The sequence below is a fragment of the Pteropus medius genome, unplaced genomic scaffold, assembly GCF_902729225.1.
Source record: "Pteropus medius unplaced genomic scaffold, Ma_sr-lr_union100, whole genome shotgun sequence".
Taxonomy (NCBI): Eukaryota; Metazoa; Chordata; class Mammalia; order Chiroptera; family Pteropodidae; genus Pteropus; species Pteropus medius.
This window is the reverse complement of record NW_024351730.1, coordinates 8,350,151-8,363,497: the sequence shown is the minus strand read 5'-3', so window position 1 is coordinate 8,363,497 and position 13,347 is coordinate 8,350,151. Positions and strand designations below refer to the sequence as shown.

At 36.6% G+C, this 13,347-nt stretch overlaps 1 protein-coding gene and 1 non-coding gene across 3 annotated transcripts in view; one reads left to right on the top strand and one right to left on the bottom strand.

Moving 5' to 3' along the window:
* The window catches only part of SCFD2 (sec1 family domain containing 2), a 345,681-nt gene that overhangs the window by 87,264 nt on the left and 245,070 nt on the right, over positions 1-13,347 (top strand). The gene's annotated exons all lie outside the window — the stretch shown is intronic.
* Positions 7,076-7,194, bottom strand: LOC120588536 (5S ribosomal RNA). Its single transcript, XR_005649257.1, has one exon. It is a non-coding gene; the product is annotated as a 5S ribosomal RNA (ribosomal RNA).

Sequence of the window (13,347 nt, the reverse complement as noted above, 5' to 3'; positions counted from 1 at the left end):
AATTAGTGTTGGTTTCAAGGAATTTTACATCTTTGTAAAAAGCGCGCAGAGTATCTTTGAGGCTGGGCAAAGAATGATGCTTTTGTCAATCTCTGTTGTGGCTTCGGTATTTTTAATAATAGGAACAAGTCTTGTGGCAAAGTATATCAGTTCAACTAATCATATCTTGGAGTTCATCCAGTCTTAATTCTGTCTGTAAACAACTTTGTATTTTTTTGCATTGAGTAAAACTACAAATTCATGTGAACAGGCCTTTGGCATGAATAAGAATTAGACTGCCTTTTTTTTTTAGGTTGAACTTTTTTTCCCCCAATCTTTATGGATATTGCTTTAGCAAAATGATTTTGATGACATTTCTTTTGCCAGTGAATATTTTCTGACATTAAAAAACAAATCAAAAGCCACTTATCGTATGAATCATTGTTAAAGTCAGCAGTAATCCACTGTGTAAAATCTCCCTGTAAAGGCACAGAGGCTGGGGGCTTAAACCTGGAGCACATTAAATTAGTTCCAGTCTCTCGCGAATGGGCTTTGCCTGGCTTGCTTAGGCAGGCAAAACGGAAACAGGCAGTTTATAACAAGAAGTCTGCTTTAAAAACCATAGGGTTCATTGGAGAAAGATTTATATCCCCCACTTATATAAACATTACAAATGTGGACTGCAAGTAGGAGGGAAACCTTTATCAAAATCTCTTGAAGAGCCTTTTCATTGTGAGTAAAATGGACAGCTTGCACTGTTGTTTGAAGATACGCCAGCAATTCGACAATCATCTTTTTCACTGCTTTGCCTGATTAAAATGTAGCATTGTGAAGACTAACCAGACCACCTACTTTTAATTTATTTTCATGATGAGACTATGTTGGCATCAAAAGTGGAGCAAAAAACTCGGTGCCAAAGGAGAAATTTGTCATTTCAGGATTTTTTCAAAAAAGACAATTTAAGCATATAAAATCAAGGGGTGAGGGGAATCCGGACATCAATTTATATCACCTCCTGATTTACAATGATTTTTTTTTTTTTAATATAAGCACTATTCTAGATATCAAGTTGTCTTTAGGATTATAATAGAACACGGATGAGGCTTGAACTATTTGGTTCAATAACATGAGAAAGGCTGCAAGGGAAGATTACTATTTGAGATTAGAGTAGACATTTATTGGATATTTCACATGTGGTGATTTTAGGTCCATGAGCTAAATTCCTTTATGCTTCTCATTTGTTTTTATCTCATTTTTAATATCTTGAAAATTGCCATAGAAATGTACTTTTCTTTGCCCCAAATAGTTTAACTAGGCACTAAGACCAAAATATCTTTTTCCTTTACTTGTTAGTAGTAGCTACTATTTGATGGACTTTCATTGCAATCCAGTTAGTACTGTACTGAATCAGTCTTTCTTAGGATTTCTTCAGTCTTTCTGGAGGTTAGCACAATTGTACTTAGCATTCTTAGCTAGTTCCAGATGTAAGGTTAATAAATGCACCTTAAAAAATCAGGGCTGACTGGAAAAGTGACATGGTGAAAGCATTTGAAGAATATAGCATGAAACCAGGACCTTCAAGAGTATGGGGGTTAATCTCTCAGGGAGCTCAGCCCAGGAGAGCCAGCTTGGGGATTTGCCCACCAAGCCTATTAGCAGTGACTGCAATTAGAGGTAAAGGCAAATTTCTGAAAAGGAAAGACATTCATTTAACTTCCAGGTGTGCAGAAGTGGAAGATATAATTAGGTCCAATGTAAAAAAATAGTGCAGTCAAGGCTCTCTGGCCAATAACATCGTAATTGCGATAATAATTTTAATAATCTTCATTTGTTAAGCTCTTATTATACACCACACAGCATGCTAAATGCCTACATATATCATTATTTTTCACCTTTATAACAGCTCAATTTCTTAAATGAAGAACCCAGGGTACAAAGGCTTAGGTCACATGCTCACGTCTGGTGGTAGCAGAGCGGGTCATTCAAACCAGGTATTCTTACTCTAGAGCTATGCTTTTAACTTGCTTAACTACTATGTGATACACATTGATTTTTTCCTGTGCCAAACGACACTTGGGGTTTTCATCTCTAATTTATAATCCTGTTAATTCCAAATCCTGTCCAATTTAGATCCATGGACTTTTTTTTATCAGCAGCTATATCTGTATGTATAGCCATGATGCTCAGATGAGTGGCCTTAAGCATGGTAATAAACTTTTATGTTGTTAACTGGGATGGAGGCAGAAGAGATACAGGGAGACTTGTGACAGAGGTTGTCAGATAGTGATTAAAAGAAATCTTTGGTAAAGGGACCCTGGAACTCTGTACAGAAAGATTAAGATAAAAGATGAGTTTTGTTAATCTACAGCTAGTCTGTGATCTGTCCTTCCAAACAATTAAGTTATCCTAAATCTGTAATATTTTCTGATAGTAGAACTGTACTCTAGTTTTAAATGTAAAGTTGAAGGCAGCAGGAGTCTTAATCTCTTACCACTACTACTTCGTTAGTTGAGTAAAATTTTGTTCTTTGAGAAATTTGACTTATGTCCTTCTGTAATATGAAGAGCAGAATGTATATATTATTAAAATAGATTTTCATAATAGTAGTCAGTCTTCAAAAGTAAGGTATTAACATATAATTATAGGCTCTAATGAGGTTGTGATAGATAATAGTGAATTTCTTCTTTACATAACTGGAGTAAATGTTGACCAAAAGAGAAAATTCTGAAGGTATAAGCTAACATAGTGGTAGTAGTGAGAGGAAGAAGAGGGAAGGAATAAACCCTGTTCTTGTTAGTATGTTTACCTGTGAGGTAAGAGGTATGGTCTGTCACTGATGGATGAAAAAACAAAGGTGTAACTATTGTGTTTATGACATTTAAAATGAAGAAGTAATAGAAAAACCAAAGTTGTGATATAACTAGTTGGTGTCCATATGTGTGCAGTTGTACGCATGGGAGTGTGGGGTAGGGATGCAAGTGAGCTAAATTCTAATCTATCATAATAGGAAGTCAATAGATAATGTAAAAAAGTGATTTATAAAAGAAGTGGTGTTATTATAGTACATTATTTTATGATGTGATGGTGATCCCCAGAAATCAGCCAAACCCCAGGAATTAACCAAACCCCAAATCAACCGAAAGTGATTTCCTTTGAGTAGGAGTGGGTATGGGAAGGGGTGAGGAATGAGACTGTTGCTTTTCATAATGAATCCTTCTGTACTATTTGAATTGAATCTTATGTTCATGTTTTACTTTGATAAGAACAAATTTTTTTTTAAACAACAGAAACAAAAGAATACACAAGGTTCTACTTAAAAAAAAAAAGAGAAGGAAAAATATCCTTTCATTGTATTTTCTTTTTCTTCCTTAAACAGGGATCTGAAAAATTAAGCAGAATGCAGAATATAAGTTACTGTTCTTGGTTTTGTTTAATTTCAAAAGTTTCCTTTGTTGGTAAGGTGAAGGTTTCCAGAGAAGACATTTTTCATAATGTTTGGTTGATTAGGCCAGCTTTCTTGGTGACTAAATAAACTTGACCAATGACCTGTGGATGATTTTGATTAATTTTCAATCCCAAATACTGAGGTCCATAGATTTAAATGATGGATGTAGTGACATGATACCTCAAGGACTTCTAGATTATCTTTGCATTTTGATACCATTACCGGAATCTACTTGTACTCTGTAGGTCTGTTTCTCTGTAGCAGATAATCACAGCAACCTTGACTGTCTGGAATCTTAAAGCTGGTTAACCACTTATGAAATTCTGCTATGTTCTCTTTGGAGGAAGTAGGTATCCCAGCTCATTACATACTTTTTAATATCAGCATTTGTCTTAGTTTCCTTTGCAGACTCTGCGCTCATTTTTTACATCATCATTCCTAGATAGACTTTTGGTCATATGTATTATTCCTGAAAACGTTATTTGACTGAACTTATTTGACCTTAAGCTTATCTTTAGTTCTCAGGAAATTTAGTCATTTCTAAGTTTAGCAGTCTGACAAGTTAGATATTATTTATGCTTGCAAGTTTTCAAAATTAGGAAATCATTTTATATATATATGTTTTTTTCTTTGCATTTCCTAAGTATGTAGTCTTAGGCTTAATAATTTCTTTTGTACCATTAACCATGAATAGAAAATCAAGCTTTCTCAGTGTATTATTCTTAAAGATTTATATAGGATGTTATTGTTTTATAATATTTTTTAAATGTGCTATCCTGTTTACTAGATGGTGACACCCCTTCTCTGTAGAGCACTTTGACATCCCCTATCCCTTTTACTCATCACAGCAACTCTGAAGAAGACGGGGAAGGAATGATCATCCCCATTTCAGACCAGAAGAGAGAGGAGAGTCACTTGCATGCAGTCACACAGTTAGTGGTAAAGGGCAACAATTCAGTGCTCTCAACTTGAGTTCATGTTATTCTGTCTGCAGCAGGATTTAATCTAGGGTTAATGCTTAAAAGCAATAAGGAAGTGTGTTGGACTATGTGGAGCAGGGCTTTCAAACCTATCAGGTGCCAGGCAGGCAATATAGGCAAGTGGAAGACAATAGGGAGTTGCACAGACACCAGTGTCCCTAAGAGCAGATGCCCAGTCTCAAGGAAATGACTCTTTAGATCCTCTTTTTATTTAGCACTTCAGCCTCAGTGCTTCTTGAACTTTCGTATTTTTAAAAGAAGTTGGAAGTTTGAATTTTTTATGGGAAAGGTCCTAATTTTCAAACACCCTTCTTGCTAAATAAAACATTTTACTCTCAGGGCCTGTAGCTTGGGACTCCTGATGTAAATATTACTGTTCTCTGTTTAGGCGCTTAGGGGCAGCCAGGGCTGAGGCCACTGTAGGGACTGAGCTCATCTTTCCATCCACTATCAACACCCCAGGGGCGGGAGTCTCAACTGGAAAGGAGACCGTGAACGTTGTGCTCTTGGGACATGGTTGGTCACAGGCAGTAGATGTGAGACCTTGTTGCTTCCCAAAAACTCCTTTCTAATCGATGTTTTCTGATTTTCATATAGAAAAATCTTCTTGGGTTTGCAAAATATTTCTTTATTATATTCTATGATAGTGCCACCTACTAATTCTGTTAAGAGGCCACTAGCCATGATTGTGTTTGATATATCTAGGAAAAATAATTTATTAATATTTTCAAACTTAATTTTTATGCTAACAAATATTGCTCAACTTTTATATCTAATATTCTAGGTCTAAAGCAATGTAAATGCACACCTTATACTTTTCGGTTATCAGAATTGTTTTCTGTGATAATATTTTGGTTCTTAAATAATTTTATATGTCTTAATTTCTATAATGTCAGGGGCATTTTTATAGCAACTCTGGTTTCAAAAATATTTATAACAACTCTCTGGTTTCAACTTCTGAAACAGTTTACAGATATAACCTGCTATATCCGCCTACTTTATGGTATTTTGTGAAAGTGGCCCCAGTTGACTAAGACAGGTATATCAATTGGGGAGGAAGGACACAATGATCTAACCTCCCTTTCCCCATATTTCTTGCCTCCTTTTGGTTTCATGTGACAGAAGTCCAAATCAAATGGTGATGAATGGCTTCAGACATGGTTGGATCCATAGTTTCTTAGGAGTCTGTTTATCTCTGTTTCTTGGTTCTACTCCCTTCTTTATTAGTTTCATTTTTATGTAGACTCTTTCTAAATGATGGCAAAGATGTCCCCAGCAGCAATAGGCTTATATTTTCTTGGCATGGAACTAGGGAAAAAAGAATGTGTATACAACGAAACATTACTTGGCCATAAAAAAGAATGAAATCGTATGATTTGTGACAACATGGATGGATTTGGAAGATATTATGCTAAGTAAAATAGGTTAAACGGAGAAAGACAAATGCCATATGATCTCATTTATATGCGGAATCTAAAGAACAAAATAAAAGAGTGAATAAAACAGAAACAGACTCATGGAAACAATAAACTGATGGTTGCCGGATGGGTAGGGGAATTGGTGAAAAAGGTGAGGGGATTAAGAAATACACATTGGTTGTTAGGTTGTTACAAATAGTCAAGGGGAGGTAAAGTACAGCATAAAGAATATAGTCAATAATATTGTGATTACTATGTACAATGCCAAGTGCGTACTAGATTAATTGAGGGGGGGAGACTTTTTGTAAATTATATAAGTGCCTAACCACTGTGCTGTACACCTGAAACTAACATAAAACAATATTGAATGTCAACTGCAATTGAACGAGAAAAAAAAGAATGTGCTTCTTTTCCAGGAGCTTAAAGAAAAGTTTCAAGTCTGATGATTCTTGCCCCAGATGGACCTGACAGGCCATGCTGAGTACTCATTCTGTCTAGGGGAATGCATATATTGCATGACCATTCCTGGGTTGTCTGCCAGTTCCTGAAGTTAGGAAATGAGATCAGTGTCACCATATGAGCCAAAATGTGAGAGGTAGTTCCCCAAAGGAAAACTGGGTGCTCTTAACCAGAGAAGGGGCAGTGGGTGCTGGGCAGGATAAAACAAGTGACCACTCTACCTGGGATAGATAATGGATACCAATTTAAGCAATTATTTAATTTATTTTACTAGATGAAATTAAGAATCTTTAATTGGATCTATACTCTCATTAGTTTTTAAAAAGTGCAAGTTAAAGTGTATGATGTTTCCTTGAGTTGCTTTGGTTTGAACTTTCCATTAAACTACTTGAACTGCTTATATACCCATAGAACTTGTGGGCTGATGATCATTATCGTATGCCTCTTCTGAGGAGTACAGTGTAGATTCCATTGAAGATGTATTCTAATATCCAAGGTCTCTGAATGATGGGGCAGGACTATCTCCTAATGGTTATTTTTTTTTATTTTGGGAAAGATAATTTTTATTATTTTCTTAATTACAAAAATATATTTATCATAAAAAATTTAGAACATGTAGCTTTCTAAAGACACCTGTAATTTCATTATCTAAGATAATGTTAGTATTTGTTAGGTATATTTCCTTTCAGATCTTTTTTTTTTTTTTAGGGGCAAGGAGTAACCCTTTTGGTTGACTCCTCACAGATTGCAAGGGGATCTTGGTCAGTTTACAGTCCCTTATTTTTTATTTTTTACGCCTACAGCACCTGGTTTTCCTAGGTGGTTTCCCATCCAAGTACTAACCAGGCCCGACCCTGCTTAGCTTCCGAGATCAGACAGGATCGGGCTTGTTCAGGGTGGCATGGCCGTAGTCAGATCATTTTTATGTATATGAAAACATACACATACACACATTGTTAGAGTTTTTTAATAAAAATGGAATCATACAATAATGCTGTTCTATCATTTGTTTTCTTCATTCATGGCATTAAATATCTTTTATGAGATCACAGTTTTCACAGTGTTGTAAAGGCACTGTAATTTAGTAACAATGCTTGTTGTTTGCATTACTATATTATGTTCAGTTTTTCATCCTTATAAACAAGGTTGCAGTTTATATATTTGTGCACATTAGTGATTATTTCCTTCATATAAATATCTAGGTTTCTTAGGTCGGAGGTATGTACAGTTTAAAGTTTTTGATCCTTATCGACAAAATGTCATATAGAAATTTGCCAGTTTAAGCTATCTGCAAAGCTCTATAAGCATTCCCATTGCTTCATACCATCATCAATATTGCTGATTTAATAAGCAAAATTTATATCTCATTTTAACTAACACCTTCTAATTACTTATTTCAGGAAGATGTTTTTTCATGTTCGGTTATTTCATTGTATATATTGATATTTTGTGACATGCTCAATTATGCTTAGCTACTTTTTTTTTCCTGTTAGGGTTTTCATCTCCTTGTTAATTTGCAAAAGATCTTCATGTATCTAGAATATCCATCGTTTTCCTTCCTATTTGTTGTATGATATTTATGGGGTTTAGGGGTATTTTTTAAAGACTTTTTTAAAAAGGCTATGTTTTAAAATATTTTTTATTTTTCAGTTATAGTTGATATACAATATTATATTAGTTTCAGGTGTACAGCATAGCAATTAGACATCTGTATAACTCACAAAGTGATCACTCCTGACACCATATACAGTTATTACAATATTATTGATTATATTCCTTATGTTATGCTTTATATCGCCATTACTATTTTTTAACTACCAATTTGTATATCTTAATCCCTTCTCCCTTTTTTTACCGACCTCCCCAACACTTTCCCATCTGGTAACCCTCAAAATATTCTGTGTATCTATGAGTTTAAGAACACAAAGCTATTTTTATTCAATCAAGTTTGTCTATCTTTTCCTTCATTGGTTTGTTTCTAAACATATATGGAAGACATTGTGTCAGGCATTGTAGTAAGACTTTAACAGTGATTATCTCATGCATTCTACCCCATGAACTGTATGAGACAGGGATTATTTTTATCACCCTATTTTACAGTGAAGAAATTTACTCACAAAGAGCAACTTGAAAACTTAATCCATGCAGTCTGACTCAGAGCTGGCTCTCTTGGCCATTTATTTACCTCTTCTCTTCCTTGATTTTGTTTTTTGGTGCCATGTTTAGAAATGCCTTCCACCTCTCAAGTTTATGTAAACATTCACCTGTATTTTCTTTCAGTATAATTATGGTTTAATGTTTATCTATTATATAATTAAATGTCTTATCCCATAATTGCTAGATCTCTTTTGTTCTCTCATCTGCAGGTACTGAGAATAATTGCTTGTTACTTTTTATTCATGACTCTTTCTTTGTTTTTAAACTACTGCTAAATTCCTTTCTTCTTTCCTCTTTCTCTTGATGCTAGTGTTAGTTCCACAAACATTGGGCATGTACTTTGTGCAAGAATCTCTGTTAGTCACTGTAGGAATACAGAAATGAATAAGACAAAGTTTACCACTTCAGAAACTAGTGATGTCATAGGAAGAAAGAGAAACATACATAATTCCTATAAAAGACATATAAAATGGTGGGAAAGGAGAAGATAGAAAATAATTTGAGTTGGTGAGGAGGGTGGAAAGAACTTGTGCAGAAGTGAAATTTAAATCAGACTTTGAAGGATGTGAGACTCAGACTATAAAATGAGGATGATAACAGAACCATCTCATAGGGCTGTTGTAAAGATCAAATGAATTAATACATGCAGAGTCACTGGAACTATGCCTGGCATGCTGCTAAGAGCTGGGTTGATGTTAAGCATTGCCTTCATGATCACGATTTGAGCAAAATCTTAAAAATGCTGATTGTAGAATAAGTCCTACCTAATAGGTTTTTATTTACATGTTACAGAATCTCTTTTAATTTTTTTTGTGTTAACAGTTGCTGGTTTGTGTGTTTCGTGATTTTCTACCTTGTTTTTACAAAGCTATTCAGGTCACATTTGGAGGAGGGCAGGATGTTTTTGAAGAAAATAAATAACTTGGAGCCAGTTTTATTAACTTTTATATAGCATACTCTTATTTTGAAAACTGTTCATTTGTTATGAATTAATCTTATATTCCTGTTCAATTAAGAGAGTCTGGTGGTCTCACCCATAGGTTGTAATCACAATTAAATTTAAAATATCTTCAGTTATGTGCATGTGTATGTTCACTCATGCTTTATATATAGTAACTAAAACAGTAGCTTAAAATAATGTATTGGAGCAATTCAAGTTTAATTTGGACAAAGAAGAGAGTTTTCAAAAACCACATATGATACTTTTGATTTTGGGCAACTTGAGTGCTTGAAGGACTCTCCTGATTGGAGGTAGGTATTTGCGTAGGAGCAATAGTGTTATTAGAAACAATAGCAGAGATTAGGAAGAAGGAAGCTTGAAGCCAAGAATGGAATCTTGGAAGCAGCAATGTGTAGCAGTTGGAAACCTGGGACCAGGACTAGGTCAGAAAGATGCTAAACCCTTCTCTATCTAACCTTGAGAACAGAAGCCGGTCTCCAAGCCTTGAGAGCAGGCTATAGGCAGAAGATCAATGTAGGTGGACCAGAGGCAACGTGCAGCTCTTAGTGATTTTTAGTATTTATGGAACACTTGAATGGGACACAATGAGAAACCAGACTACCTTCCTTATTCTTCTCTTTTTTCTATCCATACTCATCTGAACTATCACTTTCTTCCCAACTAGGACCAATTGTTTTTGAGAACACAGATCTACCACTAGCCCATGTGGTACCTTTATGGGAATAAGGAAAACTCTCCTCCCTCAAGACACTACAGTGCTTCTGCCAGAAAATTGTTATAATCAATATACAAATCTATAATATCTGTATTTTAATTGTGTCTCCTTAGATGTACAGTATACAACCATATGGTACTGCACCGAAGTAAAGGCTGCATGTTGAGAGAGGGGAGGAAAAATTATAAAGGCCATTGGGAAGACACTTTCACCCTTGTAGTCTTTTATTCCACCACATAACTTTATCTACCCTATCTTCCAGTAGAAATGCAATTAACATTTTGGACTGCACAGTTCTTTGTTGCAAAAGACCGCCTTGGACACTGAAAGATTTTTAATGATGTTAAATATCTGCCTCCCACACTAAATGCCTGTAGTGCTCCCCAGTTACTGCATCACCCCAAAACAGCCCATTCCCATTTCCAGATACCCCTTAGAGTGACAAATCAATCAGATTGAGTACCTCTACCCTGGCCTCACAGTACTAATCCTCATTCCCCTTTCTGCCTCCCACACTAAATGCCTGTAGTGCTCCCCAGTTACTGCATCAACCCAAAACAGCCCATTCCCATTTCCAGATACCCCTTAGAGTGACAAATCAACCAGATTGAGTACCTCTACCCTGGCCTCACAGTACTAATCCTCATTCTTGAAGATGCCATGCATAAAGGCTCATTCTTCATGTCACCCCTTTGGATATTTCTGTTCCTTTTCTAGTTGAAAGCAATCCCTTCTCTGTGCTTCCACATAGCACCTTATATTGCCTTATGTTGGGTCAAATACCACACAGCATTGTGGTTGGGTTTGAGGGCCTGTCTCTCTGTCCCTTCGTTAGACTTTGAACTGTTCAAGGTTGGGGATAATGTTGTCTTCCCACTATCCACAATCTAGCACAATCCTTGCTTATTCCTGGGAATTTTTATCTCCCTTCTCTACCAGGTCAACTAAAAAATTTAAAATCTCAAAAGTTTATTTTAATTTATGAAAGCATTTTACATAATGAAGTACCACTTGAAATAAAGAAATAAAGATATAGTGTATTAGAATTTGAAGTAGAAAAAGAAGTCAAAATGGTGTAGATGATAGAGGCTTTGTTCATCTGCTCTTAGGACCACACCAAAGTTGTGATGGAAATACGGAGCAAATGGCAAGCAGAGTCACCTGGGGTCTAGATGAACAAGCCCTACAGCTAGGGAGAGAAATAAGAAATCACCCAGTAATGGGAGGAGATAGGATTGGGCGAGAATGCGAGGCTGCCTGGTCCCAAGAGGCTGAGTGGGACAGAGACTTCGGCAGCTGCGGACACCTCTTAAAGGGTCCATGTCTGCAACCAGACTTTAGTGGTGATGGACTTGTTCTCTCTGAGTACCAGCACCAGGTTGGTTGCTCGGGTACACCAGGGACTTACAGGGGAACACTGAGTTGTCAGAGTGAGGGATGGAGGCGAGGCTGTCTCCCTGGCAGAAGTGCTGCTGGTACCCATTGTTACTCTCCTGAGCCCTCCCCACTTGCAGTGTGTTGATGCAGCACTGCCATAGCTGAGACGTCATCAAATGAGATAACAGAGGTCTCTCTGCCCAGAGGGTCCTTGAAACTCTGCCTCCCCCAACTCACACCCAAGCCACATCCACTTGTGTCCTTGGCGAGTCCTGTGCAACTTGCAGAGCAAGTTCCAAAACCCATACTGGTAGCAGCTGGCCTCAATTTCTGGTGTGGTTTCTTGAGGCAACTATAAGCACAGAATCTGTGGATTGCTTGCTGATTCTTAACAGGTGGCCCCGGAAGGACACAGGCTGGGGCTAAAACTGGCCTGCTTGCTGAACCCCTCAGGATTGTGCTACTGGACACCTACTACGCAAAGCCACACTAATAAGACCAGGAGACTTAGCAGCTTTGCTTAGTATATAGAAACAGACACAAAAAGGCAGCCAAAATGAGAACACAAAGAAGCAGAAACCATATGAGAGAACAGAACAGAGATCCAGGAATAATGGCATCAAGCAATCTAACAGATGTAGAGTTGAAAATGCTGGTTATAAAGATGCTCAGTGAATTTAGGGGAAAGAGTAGATGAACTCAGTGAGAACTTTAACAAAGAGATAAAAAAAAAACATAAAAATGGAAATGGAAATTATAAAAGGGAACCAGTCAGAAATAAAGACTACATTATCTGAGATGAAGAGTATATTAGAGGGAATTAACTGAGTGATAAAGAAGGGGATCAAGCTACCAATATAGAGGATGGGGAAGCCAAGATCACCCAATTGGAATGGCAAGAAAATAGAAGTCAAGAATATAATAATAATTTAAGGAGTCTTTGGACCAGCATTAAGTGTAAAAACATCCATGTAATAGGGGTACCTGAAGCAGGAGAGGGAGAACAAGAAATGGAAAATTTATTTGAAGAAATAATGATAGAAAACTTCCCTAACCTGGTGAAGGAAATAGACGTACAAACCCAGGAAGCGAAGAGAGTCCCAAGAAAGAGGAACCCAAAGAGGCCTACACCAAGACACTTCATGATTAAAATGCCAAAGGTTAAATAAAAATAGAGAATCTTAAAAGTAGAAAAAGAAAAGCAGTTAGTTACAAGGGAACACTCATAAGACTGGCAGCAGATTTCTCAAAAGAAACTTTGCCAGACAGAAGAGCATGGCACAAAATATTCGATGTGGTGAAAACTCAAGATCTACAACCAAGAATACTTTAACCAGCAAAGCTATCATTTAGAGTTGAAGGACAGATAAAGAGCTTCCCAGACAAAAATAAGCTAAAGGAGTTCATTAACACCAAACCACTATTACAGAAAATGTTGGAGGGACTTCTTTAAGAAGGAAAACCATGTATTAAAATCATGAATAAAAATGGCAATAACTACATAGCTATCGACTACCTCAAATGGAAAAGAATTAAGTGCTCCAACCAAAGGATAGGGTGGCTGAATGATAAGAAAACAAGACCCCTACATATGCAGCCTACAAGAGACTCACCTCAGATTGAAAGACACCCACAGCCTAAAAGGAAGGGGATGGAAAGAGATATTCCCTTGATGGAGGTAGAGGTTGTTACACTAAATGAGATAAGTCAGATAGAAAAAGACAAATACCATGTGAATTCACGTACATGCAGAATCTAAAGAACAAAATAAACAACAATAACAGCAAAAACAAACAAACTCATAGATACAGAGACTATTCTGAGGGCTACTGGAAAGGAGGAAGTTAGTGGGGGGA